Consider the following 14,764-nt stretch of genomic DNA (forward strand, 5'->3'; position numbering starts at 1 on the left):
TTTTTTTGTTTTGTTTTGTTTTTTTAACCTGTTCTTCCTTTTTAAATCAACTGTATGGAAAAAAAAAATTAAAAACAAACAAACAAACAAAAAAAAAAGAAAAACATACAATAAAAGAACATTTCAAAGAGACCATAACAAGGGAGTAAGAAAAAGACAGCTAACCTCAGAGAACTGCTTTACTTCCAACCTGTTCCTACTTTACCCCAAGGAAGTTACATAATATAGCAACATTTCTGTGAACTTGCTCCTACTATATCCATCAGAAATTAACAGACCATAGTCATTCCTGGGCATCCCCAGAACGTTAAATAGCATATCTGTTCTTCTTGGATTACTGTTCCCCCTTCCTTAATTGCTCTCTATTGCTAGTTCCCCTACATTCTACATTATAAACCATTCATTTTACATTTTTCAAAGTTCACATTAGTGGTAGCATGTAATATTTCTCTTTCTGTGCCTGGCTTATTTCGCTCAGCATTATGTCTTCAAGGTTCATCCATGTTGTCATATGTTTCACGAGGTCGTTCCTTCTTGCTGCTGTGTAGTATTCCATCATGTGTATATACCACATTTTATTTATCCACTCATCTGCTGAAGGACATTTGGGTTGTTTCCATCTCTTGGCAATTGTGAATAATGCTGCTATGAACATTGGCGTGCAGATATCTGTTCGTGTCACTGCTTTCCGATCTTCCGGGTATACACCGAGAAGTGCAATCGCTGGATCGAATGGTAACTCTATATGTAGTTTTCTAAGGAACTGCCAGACCGACTTCCAGAGTGGCTGAACCATTATACAGTCCCACCAACAATGAATAAGAGTTCCAGTTTCTCCACATCCCCTCCAGCATTTGTAGTTTCCTGTTTGTTTAATGGCAGCCACTCTAATAGGTGTTAGATGGTATCTCATTGTGGTCTTAATTTGCATCTCTCTAATAGCTAGTGAAGCTGAACATTTTTTCATGTGTTTCTTGCCCATTTGTATTTCCTCTTCAGAGAACTGTCTTTTCATATCTTTTGCCCATTTTATAATTGGGCCGACTATACTATTGTCATTGAGTTGTAGGATTTCTTTATATCTGCAAGATATCAGTCTTTTGTCAGATACATGGTTTCCAAAAATTTTTTCCCATTGAGTTGGCTGCCTCTTCACCTTTTTGAGAAATTCCTTTGAGGTGCAGAAACTTCTAAGCTTGAGGAGTTCCCATTTATCTATTTTTTCTTTTGTTGCTTGTGCTTTGGGTGTAAAGTCTAGGAAGTGGCCGCCTAATACAAGGTATTGAAGATGTTTTCCTACATTATCTTCTAGGAGTTTTATGGTACTTTCTTTTATATTGAGATCTTTCATCCATTTTGAGTTAATTTTTGTGTAGGGGGTGAGGTAGGGGTCCTCTTTCATTCTTTTGGATATGGATATCCAACTCTCCCAGCCCCATTTGTTGAATAGACCATTATGGCTCAGTTCAGTGACTTTGGGGGCCTTATCAAAGATCAGTCGGCCATAGATCTGAGGGTCTATCTCTGAATTCTCAATTCAATTCCATTGATCTATATGTCTATCTTTGTGCCAGTACCATGCTGTTTTGACAACTGTGGCTTTATAATAAGCTTCAAAGTCAGGGAGTGTAAGTCCTCCCACTTTGTTTTTCTTTTTTAGAGTATCTTTAGCAATTCGAGGCATCTTCCCTTTCCAAATAAATTTGATAACTAGCTTTTCCAAGTCTGCAAAGTAGGTTGTTGGAATTTGGATTGGGATTGCATTGAATCTGTAGATGAGTTTGGGTAGAATTGACATCTTAATGACATTTAGCCTTCCTAACCATGAACATGGAGTATTTTTCCATCTTTTAAGGTCCCCTTCTATTTCTTTTAGTAGAGTTACGTAGTTTTCTTTGTATAGGTCTTTTACATCTTTGGTTAAGTTTATTCCTAGGTACTTGATTTTTTTAGTTGCTATTGAAAATGGTATCTTTTTCTTGAGTGTCTCTTCAGTTTGTTCATTTCTAGCATATAGAAACATTACTGACTTATGTGCATTAATCTTGTATCCTGCTACTTTGCTAAATTTGTTTATTAGCTCTAGTAGCTGTATCGTCGATTTCTCAGGGTTTTCCAGATATAAGATCTTATCATCTGCAAACAATGACAGTTTTACTTCTTCTTTTCCAATTTTGATGGCTTTTATTTCTTTGTCTTGCCGGATTGCCCTGGCTAGCACTTCCAGCACAATGTTGAATAACAGTGGTGACAGCGGGCATCTTTGGCTTGTTCCTGATCTTAGAGGGAAGGCTTTCAGTCTCTCACCATTGAGTACTATGCTGGCTGTGGGTTTTTCATATATGCTCTTTATCATGTTGAGGAAGTTTCCTTCAATTCCTACCTTTTGAAGTGTTTTTACCAAAAACAGATGTTGGATTTTGTCAAATGCTTTTTCAGCATCTATTGAGATGATCATTTGATTTTTCCCTTTTGAATTGTTAATGTGTTGTAATACGTTGATTGATTTTCTTATGTTGAGCCATCCTTGCATGCCTGGAATGAACCCCACTTGGTCATGGTGTATGATTTTTTTAATGTGTCTTTGGATTCGATTTGCAAGTATTTTGTTGAGGATTTTTGCATCTATATTCATTAGGGAGATTGGCTGGTGGTTTTCCTTTTTTGTAGCATCTTTGCCTGGTTTTGGTATTAGATTGATGTTAGCTTCATAAAATGAGTTAGGTAGTGTTCCATTTTCTTCAATGTTTTGAAAGAGTTTGAGTAAGACTGGTGTCAGTTCTTTCTGGAAAGTTTGGTAGAATTCCCCTGTGAAGCCATCTGGTGCTGGGCATTTATTTGTGGGAAGATTTTTGATGACTGATTGGATCTCTTTGCTTGTGATGGGTTGATTGAGGTCTTCTATTTCTTCTCTGGTCAGTCTAGGTTGTTCATATGTTTCCAGGAAATTGTCCATTTCCTCTACATTATCCAGTTTGTTGCCATACAGTTGTTAATAGTATCCTCTTATAATTTTTTTAATTTCTTCAGGATCTGCACTTATGTCACCGTTTTCATTCATTATTTTGTTTATATGGGTCTTCTCTCTTTTTGATTTTGTCAGTCTAGCTAGGGGGCTTGTCAATCTTCTTGATCTTCTCAAAGAACCAACTTTTGGTGATATTTATCCTCTCCATTGTTTTTTTGTTCTCTGTGTCATTTATTTCTGCTTTAATCCTTGTTATTTCTTTTCTTCTACTTGGTTTAGGATTGGTTTGCTGTTCATTTTCTAGCTTCTTCAGTTGATCCATTAGTTCTTTGATTTTGGCTCTTTCTTCCTTTTTAATATATGCGTTTAGTGCTATAAATATCCCGCTCAGCACTGCTTTTGCTGCATCCCATAGGTTTTGGTATGTTGTGTTCTCATTTTCATTCGTCTCTATATATTTAGCAATTTCTCTTGCTATTTCTTCGTTAACCCACTGATTGTTTAGGAGTGTGTTGTTTAACCTCCAGGTATTTGTGAATTTTCTAAGTCTCTGATGGTTATTGACTTCTAATTGTATTCCATTGTGGTCAGAGAATGTGCTTTGAATAATTTTAATCTTTTTAAATTTACTGAGGCTTGTTTTATGTCCCAGCATATGATCTATTCTGGAGAAAGTTCCGTGAGCACTAGAAAAGTATGTGTATCCTGGTGATTTTGGATGTAATGTTCTGTATCTGTCTGTTAAATCTAATTCATTTATCAGATTGTTTAGGTTTTCAATTTCCTTATTGGTCCTCTGTCTGGTTGATCTATCTATAGGAGAGAGTGATGTGTTGAAGTCTCCCACAATTATTGTGGAAACATCAATTGCTTCCTTTAGTTTTGCCAGTGTTTCTCTCATGTATTTTGTGGCACCTTGATTGGGTGCATAGACATTTACGATTGTTATTTCTTCTTGCTGAATTGCCCCTTTTATTAGTATGTAGTGGCCTTCTTTGTCTCTCAAAACATCCCTGCATTTAAAGTCTATTTTATCTGAGATTAATATTGCTACACCTGCTTTCTTTTGGCTGTAGCTTGCATGATATATTTCTTCCATCCTTTCACTTTCAATTTCTTTGTGTCCCTGTGTCTAAGATGAGTCTCTTGTATGCAACATGTTTATGGTTCATGTTTTTTGATCCATTCTGCAAATCTATATCTTTTAATTGGGGAGTTTAATCCATTTACATTCAATGTTATACCGTGAAGGCATTTCTTGAATCAGCCATCTTATCCTTTGGTTTATGTTTGTCATATATATTTTTCCCCTCTCTCTATTAATATCCTTTATTGTACCCACACCGAATCTCTTTAGTACTGAACCTTTCTCCAAGTCTCTCTGTCCTTTCTTTGTTTCTCTGTCTGTAGGGCTCCCTTTAGTATCTCCAGTAGGGCAGGTCTCTTGTTAGCAAATTCTCTCAGCATTTGTTTGTCTGTGAAAAATTTAAGCTCTCCCTCAAATTTGAAGGAGAGCTTTGCTGAATAAAGTATTCTTGGTTGGAAATTTTTCTCACTCAGAATTTTAAATATATCATGCCACTGCCTTCTTGCCTCCATAGTGGCTGCTGAGTAGTCACTACTTAGTCTTATGCTGTTTCCTTTGTATGTGGTGAATTGCTTTTCTCTTGCTGCTTTCAGAACTTGCTCCTTCTCTTCTGTGTTTGATAGTGTGATCAGTATATGTCTCGGAGTGGGTTTATTTGGATTTATTGTATTTGGAGTTCGCTGAGCATTTATGATTTGTGTATTTATGTTGTTTAGAAGATTTGGGAAGTTTTCCCCAACAATTTCTTTGACTACTCTTCCTAGAACTTTACCCTTTTCTTCCCCTTCTGGAACACCAATGAGTCTTATATTTGGACGTTTTATATTATCTATCATATCCCTGAGGTCCGTTTCGATTTTTTCAATTTTTTTCCCCATTCTTTCTTTTATGCTTTCATTTTCCATTCTGTCATCTTCCAGGTCACTGATTCGTTGTTCAACTTCCTCTAGTCTTGTACTATGAGTGTCCAGAATCTTTTTAATTTGGTCAACAGTTTCTTTAATTTCCATAAGATCATCTATTTTTTTTATTTAATCTTGCAATGTTTTCTTTATGCTCTTCTAAGGTTTTGTTGATATCCTTTGTATTCTGTACTATGGTCTCATTGTTCATCTTTAGTTCTTTGAGTAGCTGCTCCAGGTGCTGTGTCTCTTCTGATCTTTTGATTTGGGTGCTTGGGCTTGGGTTATCCATATCGTCTGGTTTTTTCATATGCTTTATAATTTTCTGTTGTTTTTGGCCTCGTGGCATTTGCTGAACTTGATAGGGTTCTTTTAGGATGTGTAGACCAATTGAAGTCCTTATCTCTAATTTATCAGATCTACAGCTTCGTGGAGTACACTTTCTCTAACTAACCAGCAGGTGGCGTCCACGAGCCACCTGTTCTGCACAAGCCAGTTCTCCCCTGCTTTGCCTTTGTGGTGATTGGGGCAGTGAGTCTTGTGGGGTCCAATTGGTGTACCAAGCTTGCATGTGTAGTTGGTGTTGCCCGCCCTGTATATGGAGCGTGTTTCTGGGCAGTCAGGGAGGGGGGGTGGCTCTAACAATCAAATCTCCCTGGTGATCCTGGAGTTTTAAAGCTGCTGCAATAGTCTAATCCTTCAGTTCAGTCCTGCCACAGTTTGTCTCTGCCACTGACCCACAAGTCCTTGGTATTGGCGTATGGCTCCTGAGACTTGTAAGTGGGTCCCTTTTCCAGGCCGTGCACCCCCTGGTCTTCTGTTGAGGGATGACTGTGCTATGTCACAGGTGAGTGCCGTCCCCCCAGGGCAGTTCTGGGCTGCTGGGCTTTGTAGGGAGGCTCCCAGTCTGCTGAAATGATGGCTGAATGGGGCTTTGTTAATTCACACTGCTCCACCTTCCTAACTCTGGGACAATCAGCTGAGGTTGCAGGGAAGGCTAATGTCCATGCCCAGTTTTGTGGAGTGTGCCTGTTATTTGAAGCACTTCCGTCACACTGGGTTGTGTGGGGCAGCTCTGGGCTATGGGGCTGGCGATGGGCAGGAGTGTTTCCTGTCCACCAGGATGATGGCTGTGAGCAGACACCTCCCTTTTCTTGGAAAGTTGTGGTGTTTAGTGAAATTTCTCAGCCACTGGATTATTGCCTTTTGTCTCAGAGCTCTCTTAGTTCTGCTCTTGACTTGACCTGCCCAAATTGCAAGTCTTTGAAGCTTTCTGTATTGGGCTTCTTAGAGTAATTGTTTTACAAAAAGAAAAAAGGATTAAAAAAAAAAAAAAAGGGCCCTCCTCACAGATCTAATGGGTTATTGAAATGCTAAGAGACAAAGCAATTAGGGCCATTAAGGAAAGTTCCACAGGGCAGAGAGATCAGCTTTTCTTCGGGATTTGCATATGAGCCTGAGGGCCTGAGCTCTGCCCTTCCCCTTTCTATGTTCACCAGAACTCCAAAAATCCTCCACTTTTATTTTGGAGTTTTTTGTGCTGTTTTTTTCTATGTCTGTCTCCTCTCTGCTGGGCTGGCTGCTCTCAGATTCTCTGGTGTCTGGTCTCAGTCTATCTATGGTTGGAGTTTGGATCAGTAGAATGAGTTTCTGATAAGGGCTGCCACTGCAGTTCTCCCTTCTCCTTCCCGGAGCTGACAGCCCCTCCTCCCATGGGACTGAGCCTGGCAGGGAGGGGCGCGGGTCCCCTGGCCGCAAAAACTTACAGATTTCGCTGATCTCAGCAGTTCCACGTTTTCATGAGTGTTGTATGAAGTATGCCCAAAGTCAGATTGCTCTGTGGTGTCCAGTCCACGCAGTTCCTGGCTTTGTACCTACTTTCCTGGAGGAGTAACTAAAACATACAGCTCACCAGTCTGCCATCTTGCCCTGCCGCCCCCCACGTGCTTCTAATGTGCAGCCAATACAGAGGTTCTAGTTGAGGGTGGAAGCTAAAGCAGGAAGTATCATTTGGCAAAACCAACGTGAGTTCTCCATTTCAACATATGATATTCATTTGTTCAGTAAATATGGCAAATATGACAGCCCTGCTTCCCAGATATGGCTATATCCTAGTAGGGAGTTCTAGAGAAGTAGAATTTAAAAAAGAAAACAATAGATCTATATGGGAAGTGTTGAAAGGCAGTAAGAATAGGCTTTTAAGGGTGAACACAAAAAGTGGTATATATCCTCTTTAAAGCAGATCAAGAAAGATATCCCAGAGGATATGGTTTAGAAGCTGAGATATGAGAAGAACCAGTAGGAGTTAGTCAAGTGAAGAAGTTGGGAAGAATGTTTAATGCAGAAGGAATAGATTACCTATGCAAAGACCAAAGATACTTGAAGCAACAACTTCAGAATACCAGAAGTTCATTAGTAGAACTGGAACAGAGTTAGAGCAATGAAACCAAGAAGTAGGCGCTGCAGCAAAGGGGCTTTGAGAGCCTGATTATACTGCTTGGGTTTCATAGAGTCAAACTGTAGTGCTTCAGCAGCAAGATGGAATGTTACAGTTCCTTCTTACATGAGATTTTTTTTTCTGGTAATCATTGAGTAAAAATCGAACCTCAACCTTTGACATAAAAGAATTCATTTTTGATCTAAATGTACAAGACACATTAAATTTTTTAGTTGGGAAATAGCAAAGCAAATCTATTTATTTATTTTTTTAATTGCATGGTTTTATTTCAATTAAAAAAGTCACACCTTAAGAGCTATAGAGTTATACAAACATTTTCAAGAATCAAAGATACTGAATCACAGTTAAACAGTTTCAGGTATTTCCTACTAGCTATTCCAATATACTAAAAACTACAAAGGGATATTTATAGAATGCGTAACAGTAACCTCCAGAATGACCACTCGACTCTATTGTAAATCTCTCAGCTACTGAACTCGATTTTGTCTCATTTCTCTTCGCCCTTTTTGTCCAAGAATCCTTTCTCAATCCCATAATGCCAGGACCAGGCTCATCTGAGGAGTCATGTCCTACATTTCCAGGGAGACTTACACCCCTGGGAGTCATGTCCCACATAGTGGGGAGGGCAGCGAGTTTACCTGCAGAGTTGGCTTACAGAGAGAGGCAACACCTGAGCAGCAAAAAGAGGTTATATTTTGACTTTTATGACTCTTACGCATAATTATACTCAGGTGTAGCTTCTCCTTTGCAGGAATACATTTCATAAGGGCAAGCCCCAAGATTGAGGGCTTGGCCTATTATGTTGGTAGTCCCCAATGCTTGCAAGAATAACAGGAATTCCCCAGGTGGGGAAGTTTAATGTTTCCACATTTTCCCCCAGTCACTCAAGGAGGCTTTACAAATACTTTTTTATTCTCTGCCTAAATTGCTCTGGGGCAAATCTATTTATTTTTACTTACTCTGCCTCAATTTAGTTTATTCACTTTACAGATCTACTTTTGAAAAGATTCCATTCTTTGTATTTCTTTTGGTGATTTACCAAGGGCCCAAAGAAACAGTCTTATCAAATTTCCACCTCAGATTTTTCTCCATAGTACCTTAAAAATAAATTTTCACCAAAAGTGATGGTACAGTAAAGTATTTTAAATTAAACTAGTAAGAAAAAAATACTAGAAAAATCTGAATTAAAACATATTTTAATGACTTTTTTGCTTTAAAATTGATCACACATTGTAGGCAGATGCAAATTAATATTTAAAATAACAATAGATGAGTGGTAGAAAAAAAATCATTGAATATGCTGCATTATAAAATTAAAAACATTGAGTAAAATCTAAAATTATTTTTATTTGAAATTAATTGCCAGATTTAGATGTCATAGGCTAAAAGTTTAAAAGTATGTTTCTCAGACATGTGAATAAGTTTCTGGCAATTCACAGAGGAAGACATAATTCTTTATAAAAAAAAAAGAATATTGGTTCAAAATGTGTTTGGACCAATACAAATTCTAAATTAGTGGAATAAGAATTAAAGTTTGTGATACTTTCTTCACACTGCTTTTAGGGTTAACTTTTCAAACTATGAAGATTTGTGAATAACCCTGTTTCTGCTTAAAAACCTTCTTTGGTTCCTCCCAAGAGGAAAGGATATATTAACCAACAGGTTTAGTCCAGTAGAGTTTTGACCTCAAGGTATTTTGAAAATATTTCCGAACTGTACCCTACTCGGCCAAATTTAATTCCATTAGTGTTTGTGAAGGTTAATTTTATATGTCAGTTTGGCTAGGTTATGGTGTCCAGTTTTGGGCCAAATACTGGCCTAGTTGTTACTGTAGACACATTTTGTAGATGAAATCAGCATTTGCAATCAGTTGTCCTTAAATAAAGGAGATTATGCCTCATAATGTGGGTGGGCCTCATCTAATTAGTCAGAGGTCTGAACAGCAAAAACTGACAGTTCCAGAGGTCAGAAGAATTTGTTCCTCAAGAATTTCACATCATCTTTGCCAGAATTTCCAGCCTGCACTTTGCCCTATAAAACTTGTACTTATCAGCCCCCACAATCACATGAGCCAATTCCTCATAATAAATTTTATATCTATATCTATATCTACCTATATCCTGCTGGTTCTGTTTCTCAGAAGAACCCTGAATGATACAGGGTTATTTAAAATTTCTAATTATCAGTACTAACAAATGAAAGCAATTGCACAAAGCCCCGCTGTTTTCATACTTCACAAATTCCCTACTTCTCAACCAGACAGGAAATTCTTGTATTTTCCATCACTGCCATGACCATCCTTTGAGAATTACTCACTTATACAAACATTCATTTCAAGGTAGTTTTTGACTAAGCAAACTCCTTTGTCAATTGGAAAACTGGTTTTCAGTTTTCCCATTCTAATTTTTTAAATGAATTACTTTTTCTGGGATTCGTTCTTTTCCATGTTAATTTTATAACAAATATTTGATTCACTAATCAATTTGCTATTAAAAATTTTTAACATCTTTATTGAGATATAATTCACATACCAAAAAATTCACCCATTTAAAGCATATAATTCAATTGCCTTTAGTATATTCAGAGTTGTGGGACCATCACGACAATCAGTTTTAGAACATCATCACACCAAAAAGAAATTCCACATCTCTTAGCAATAATCTCCAATTCCTCCAAGCCCTAGGCAGCCACTAATTTACTCTATAGGTTTCTGACTCTAAAGGTTTGCCTGTATTGGACATCCTCTTAGCATAATGCTTTCAAGTTTCATCAGTGTTGTAGCATGGGTCAGTACTTCATTTCTTTTCACTGCCAAATAATATTCTATTGTATTTATATAACACTTTTTTATCCATTCATCGGTTGATGGTTATTGAGACTGTTCCCACTTTGGATATTATGCTGCTATGAACATTCATGTACAAATTTTTGTATGAACATACTTTTTCATTTCATTTCTCTTGGGAATACACCTACAAATGGAATTACTGCATCATATGGTAACTCTATGTTTAATCTTTCAAGGAACTGCCAGACTGTTTTTCAAAGCACCTGCACCATTTTACTTTTCCACCAGCAGTATATGAGGGTTCCAATTTTTCCACATCCTCGTCAACACTTATTATATAATAATAACAATAATAATTATTATTATTATTGCCATCCTAGTGGACATGAAGTTGTCTCTCACTGTTGTTTTTATTTGTGTTTCCCTAATGGCCAAAGAATGATGTTGAGCATCTTCTCATGTGCTTAACTGGCCATTTGTATATCTTATTTGGAGAAATGTCTGTTCAAATCCTTTGCCTAAATGGTTTTTTTTTAATTAAATTCAGTTTTATTGAAATATATTCACATACCATACAATCATCCATGGTGTGCAATCAACTGTTCCCAGTATGATCATATAGTTATGCATTCATCACCACAATCTATTTCTGAACATTTTCCTTACCTCAAAAAGAATTAGAATAAGAATAAAAAATAAATGTAAAAAAGAACACCCAAATCACTCCCCCATCCCACCCTATTTTTCATTTAGTTTTTGTCTCCATTTTCTACTAATCCATCCATACACTAGATAAAGGGAATGTGATCCACAAGGTTTTCACAATCACACTGTCACCGCTTGTAATATACATTCTTATACAGTTGTCTTCAGGAGTCCAGACTACTGTGTTGGAGTTTGGTAGTTTCAGGTATTTACTTCTAGCTATTCCAATATATTAAAATCTAAGATGTGTTATCTATATAGTGCATAAGAATGTCCACTAGAGTGACCTCTTGTCTCCATTTGAAATCTCTCAGCCACTAAAATATTTTGTCTCATTTTGCATCCCACTTTTGGTTAAGAAGATATTCTCAATCCCAAGATGCCAGGTCCAGATTCATCCCTGGGAGTCATATCCTGAGTTGCCAGGGAGATTTACACCCCTGGGAGTTGGGTCCCACGTAGTGGGGAGGGCAGTGAGTTCACCTGCCGAGGTGGCTCAGTTAGAGAGAGAGAGAGGACCACATCTGAGCAACAAAGAGGTACTCAGTGGGAGACTCTTAAGCACAATTATATGCAAGTTTAGCCTCTCCTTTGCAGTAATGAGCTTCATAAGGGCAAGTCCCATGATAGAGGGCTCAGCACATCAAACCACCGGTCCTAATGTTTGTGACATCAACATCAGTCCACGTGAGGAAGTCCAACACTTCCGCACTTTCCCCCAGCTCCTCGGAGTGGGGTGGGGGTGGGGGAGGGCCAGTAAATATATTTTTATTCTCTGCCCAAATTACTTTGGGATGTGTCACTATTTCACTGTAACCTATACTAACCTACCATATCTCACTTCCTATTCAAAGTTCCATGTAATTGTGGTGTTTCAACAAACTGACTGTAGAGTTATACTGTTTAGAATATATATAGATCCTGCACCAAATAGACATCTCTTCCCTTGGTCTCACATGGAAATGGAAGTTTTAAAATGCAGTCAGTTTTGACCTTTACCCTTTGGCCCGGTTTGCCCTAGTCTTAACCAGATCTGCTTCATTCATATCACTAATTGAAGTATGGGCTCTTTTTCAGCTTTTTTTTTTAACAGTTGCTGTATGTACCAATACTGACATTCATATCTGCTGAACTCCAGCTCTGAGTTTCAGGCGTCACAGAGATACCCATTGTTCCAGAGACCAATCAGGTTATACATTAAGAGATCAGCATCTCAAAGTTTGGAGATAGCCATCACAACTCAGGAATAGGGTTAACTGCTGTAAGGGCTTATAATCTAGGGACCATTACAACAATCATTTCCCTGTTAGGCTGTGTTCTAAGATTCAATTCTGAGTTTACACATTGTAGTTAGTCCATATTGACGAGGCATTATAGTGTTTGCCTTTATTTCTGGCACACTTCACTCAAATGCTGTGTACAGGATCCATTCACCTCGTTGCGCATCTCACAGCTTCACTCCTTATAGTTGCTCAATATTCCATTGTATGCATACACCACAGTTCACCATTCTGTTCCTCAGTCTATGTACCCTTAGGCCACCTCCACCCATTGTGAATCACGAATACTGCCTCCATGAACACCAGTGTGCAAATATCCATTCATGTCTCTGCTCTGAGATCTTCCAATGACACACCCCATAATGAGGCTGCAGGACCTTATGGTCCCCACATACCTAGCTTCTTGTGGAACCACCACACTGAACTTCAGAAAGGCTACACCATTCTATCTACTCATCAACAGTAGATAGGTACATCCCTCTCACCATGTTTTCTCCAACACTTTTACTTCTCTATATATTTTTTCCTACAACTTTATAGAGTTATATTCACATACATTTATCCACAGTGTACAGTCAGTCATTCATGGTATCATCATAAAGTTGTACACGTATCACCACAATCAGCACTTGAACATATTGATTATTACAAAAAAACTTTTTTTTAGCAAATAATAAAAAAGATGATAAAAAGAAAAATAACATGTTATACAATACAATAGTAAGGACAGAAAACAACACCACTACCAAGAATCCCATATCCCGCCCCTATATCCCCCTCTCATATACACTTAGCATTGGTATATTGCCTTTGTTACATTTAATGGAAGCATATTACAATATTACTGTTGACCATAGACTCCAGTTTGCTTTGATTAGGTTTTTCCCAAATACCATCCCTTTTTCAACACTCTACATGGTTGACATTCATTTGCTCTCCCACATGCAAAAACATTTTTATATTTGTACATTTAGTAAAGTCATTGGCCACTCCAGTTTTTGCCAAGTTATACAGTCCCAGTCTTTATCATCTATGTTTATCTCTGGTATCATACATTCTCCTATCCCACCTCTTTCAGCTTTATTCACAGAAATCTTTGGTGTACTTACAATACTGTGCTACCATCACACAGTTTTATGCTATCTATTTCTGGATCCATACAATCAATCCTGCTAAACATTCAGCAGTCCTTCAGCATCAAATGCCTGATCTCTGCCCTCTTTCTATCTCCTGGTAGCCTGTGATGTCAGCTTTCAACTCTCAAAGTTTGTTCATTAATGTTTGTTCATATTAGTGAGACCATACAGAATCTGTCCTTTTGTTTCTGGCTAACTTCACTCAACATAATGTCCTCAAGGTTCATCCATGTTATTATATGATCCATGTCTTTGTTCTGTCTTACAGCTGCATAATATTCCATCATGTGTATATATCACAGTTTGTTTATCTCCTCATCTGTTGATGGACATTTGGGCTGTTTCCATCTCTTGGCAATCATGAATAATGCTGCAATAAACATCGGTTTACAAATGTCCATTTGTGTCTTAAGCTTCAGTTCCTCTGAGCATATACCCAGCAATGGAATAGCTGGGTCATATGGCAAATCTATACTTAGCTTCCTGAGGAACCGCCACACTGTCTTCCAGAGTGGTTGCACCATTCTACATTCCCACCAACAGGGAATAATTGTGCCTCTTTCTCTACATCCTCTCCAGCACTTGTAATTTTCTGTTTTTTGGATAATGGCCATTCTGGTAGGTGTGAGATAATAGCTCATTGTGGTTTTGGTTTGCATTTCCCTAATACCCAGTGAAGTTGGGCATTTTTTTCATATGTTTTTGAGCCATTTGTATTTCCTCTTCAGAAAAGTGTCTGTCCATGTCTTTTGCCCATTTTTTACTTGGATTGTTTGTCTGTTATTGAGTTGTAGGATTCCTTTATATATTTGGGATATTAAGCCCTTATCTGATATGTGGTTTCCAAATAACGTCTTCCATTTTGTAGGCTGCCTTCTTACTTTTCTGACAAAGTCTTTGGTGTACAAAAGTGTTTAATTTTGAGGAGATCCCATTTGTCTATTTGTTCTTTGGTTGCTCGTGCCTTAGGTGTGAGGTCTAGGAAACCACCTCCTATCACAAGATCTTTAAGATACTGCCCTACATTTTCTTCTGAGTCTTATGGTCTTGGTGCTAATGTTTAGGTCTTTGATCCATTTCGAGTTAATTTTTGTATAAGGTGTGAGATAGGCATCCTGTTTCATTCTTTTTGAAATGGATATCCAATTCTCTAAAAACCATTTATTGAAGAGGCTGCTCTGTCCCAGTTGCTTTGGCTTGACTGCCTTATCAAAGACCAATTGTCAGTAGATGCGAGGGTCTACTTCTGAACACTCAATTCAATTCCATTGGTCGGTATCCCTATCCTTATGCCAGTACCATGCTGTTTTGAGCTCTGTAACTTTGTAATATGTTTCAAAGTCAGGTTGTGTGAGACCTTACACTTTGTTCCTCTTTCTCAAGATATTTTTGGCTATTTGGGGCACCTTGTCCTTCCAAATAAATTTTGTTATTGGTTTT

This window comes from Choloepus didactylus, chromosome 10, assembly GCF_015220235.1.
Source record: "Choloepus didactylus isolate mChoDid1 chromosome 10, mChoDid1.pri, whole genome shotgun sequence".
In the NCBI taxonomy this organism is placed as follows: Eukaryota; Metazoa; Chordata; class Mammalia; order Pilosa; family Megalonychidae; genus Choloepus; species Choloepus didactylus.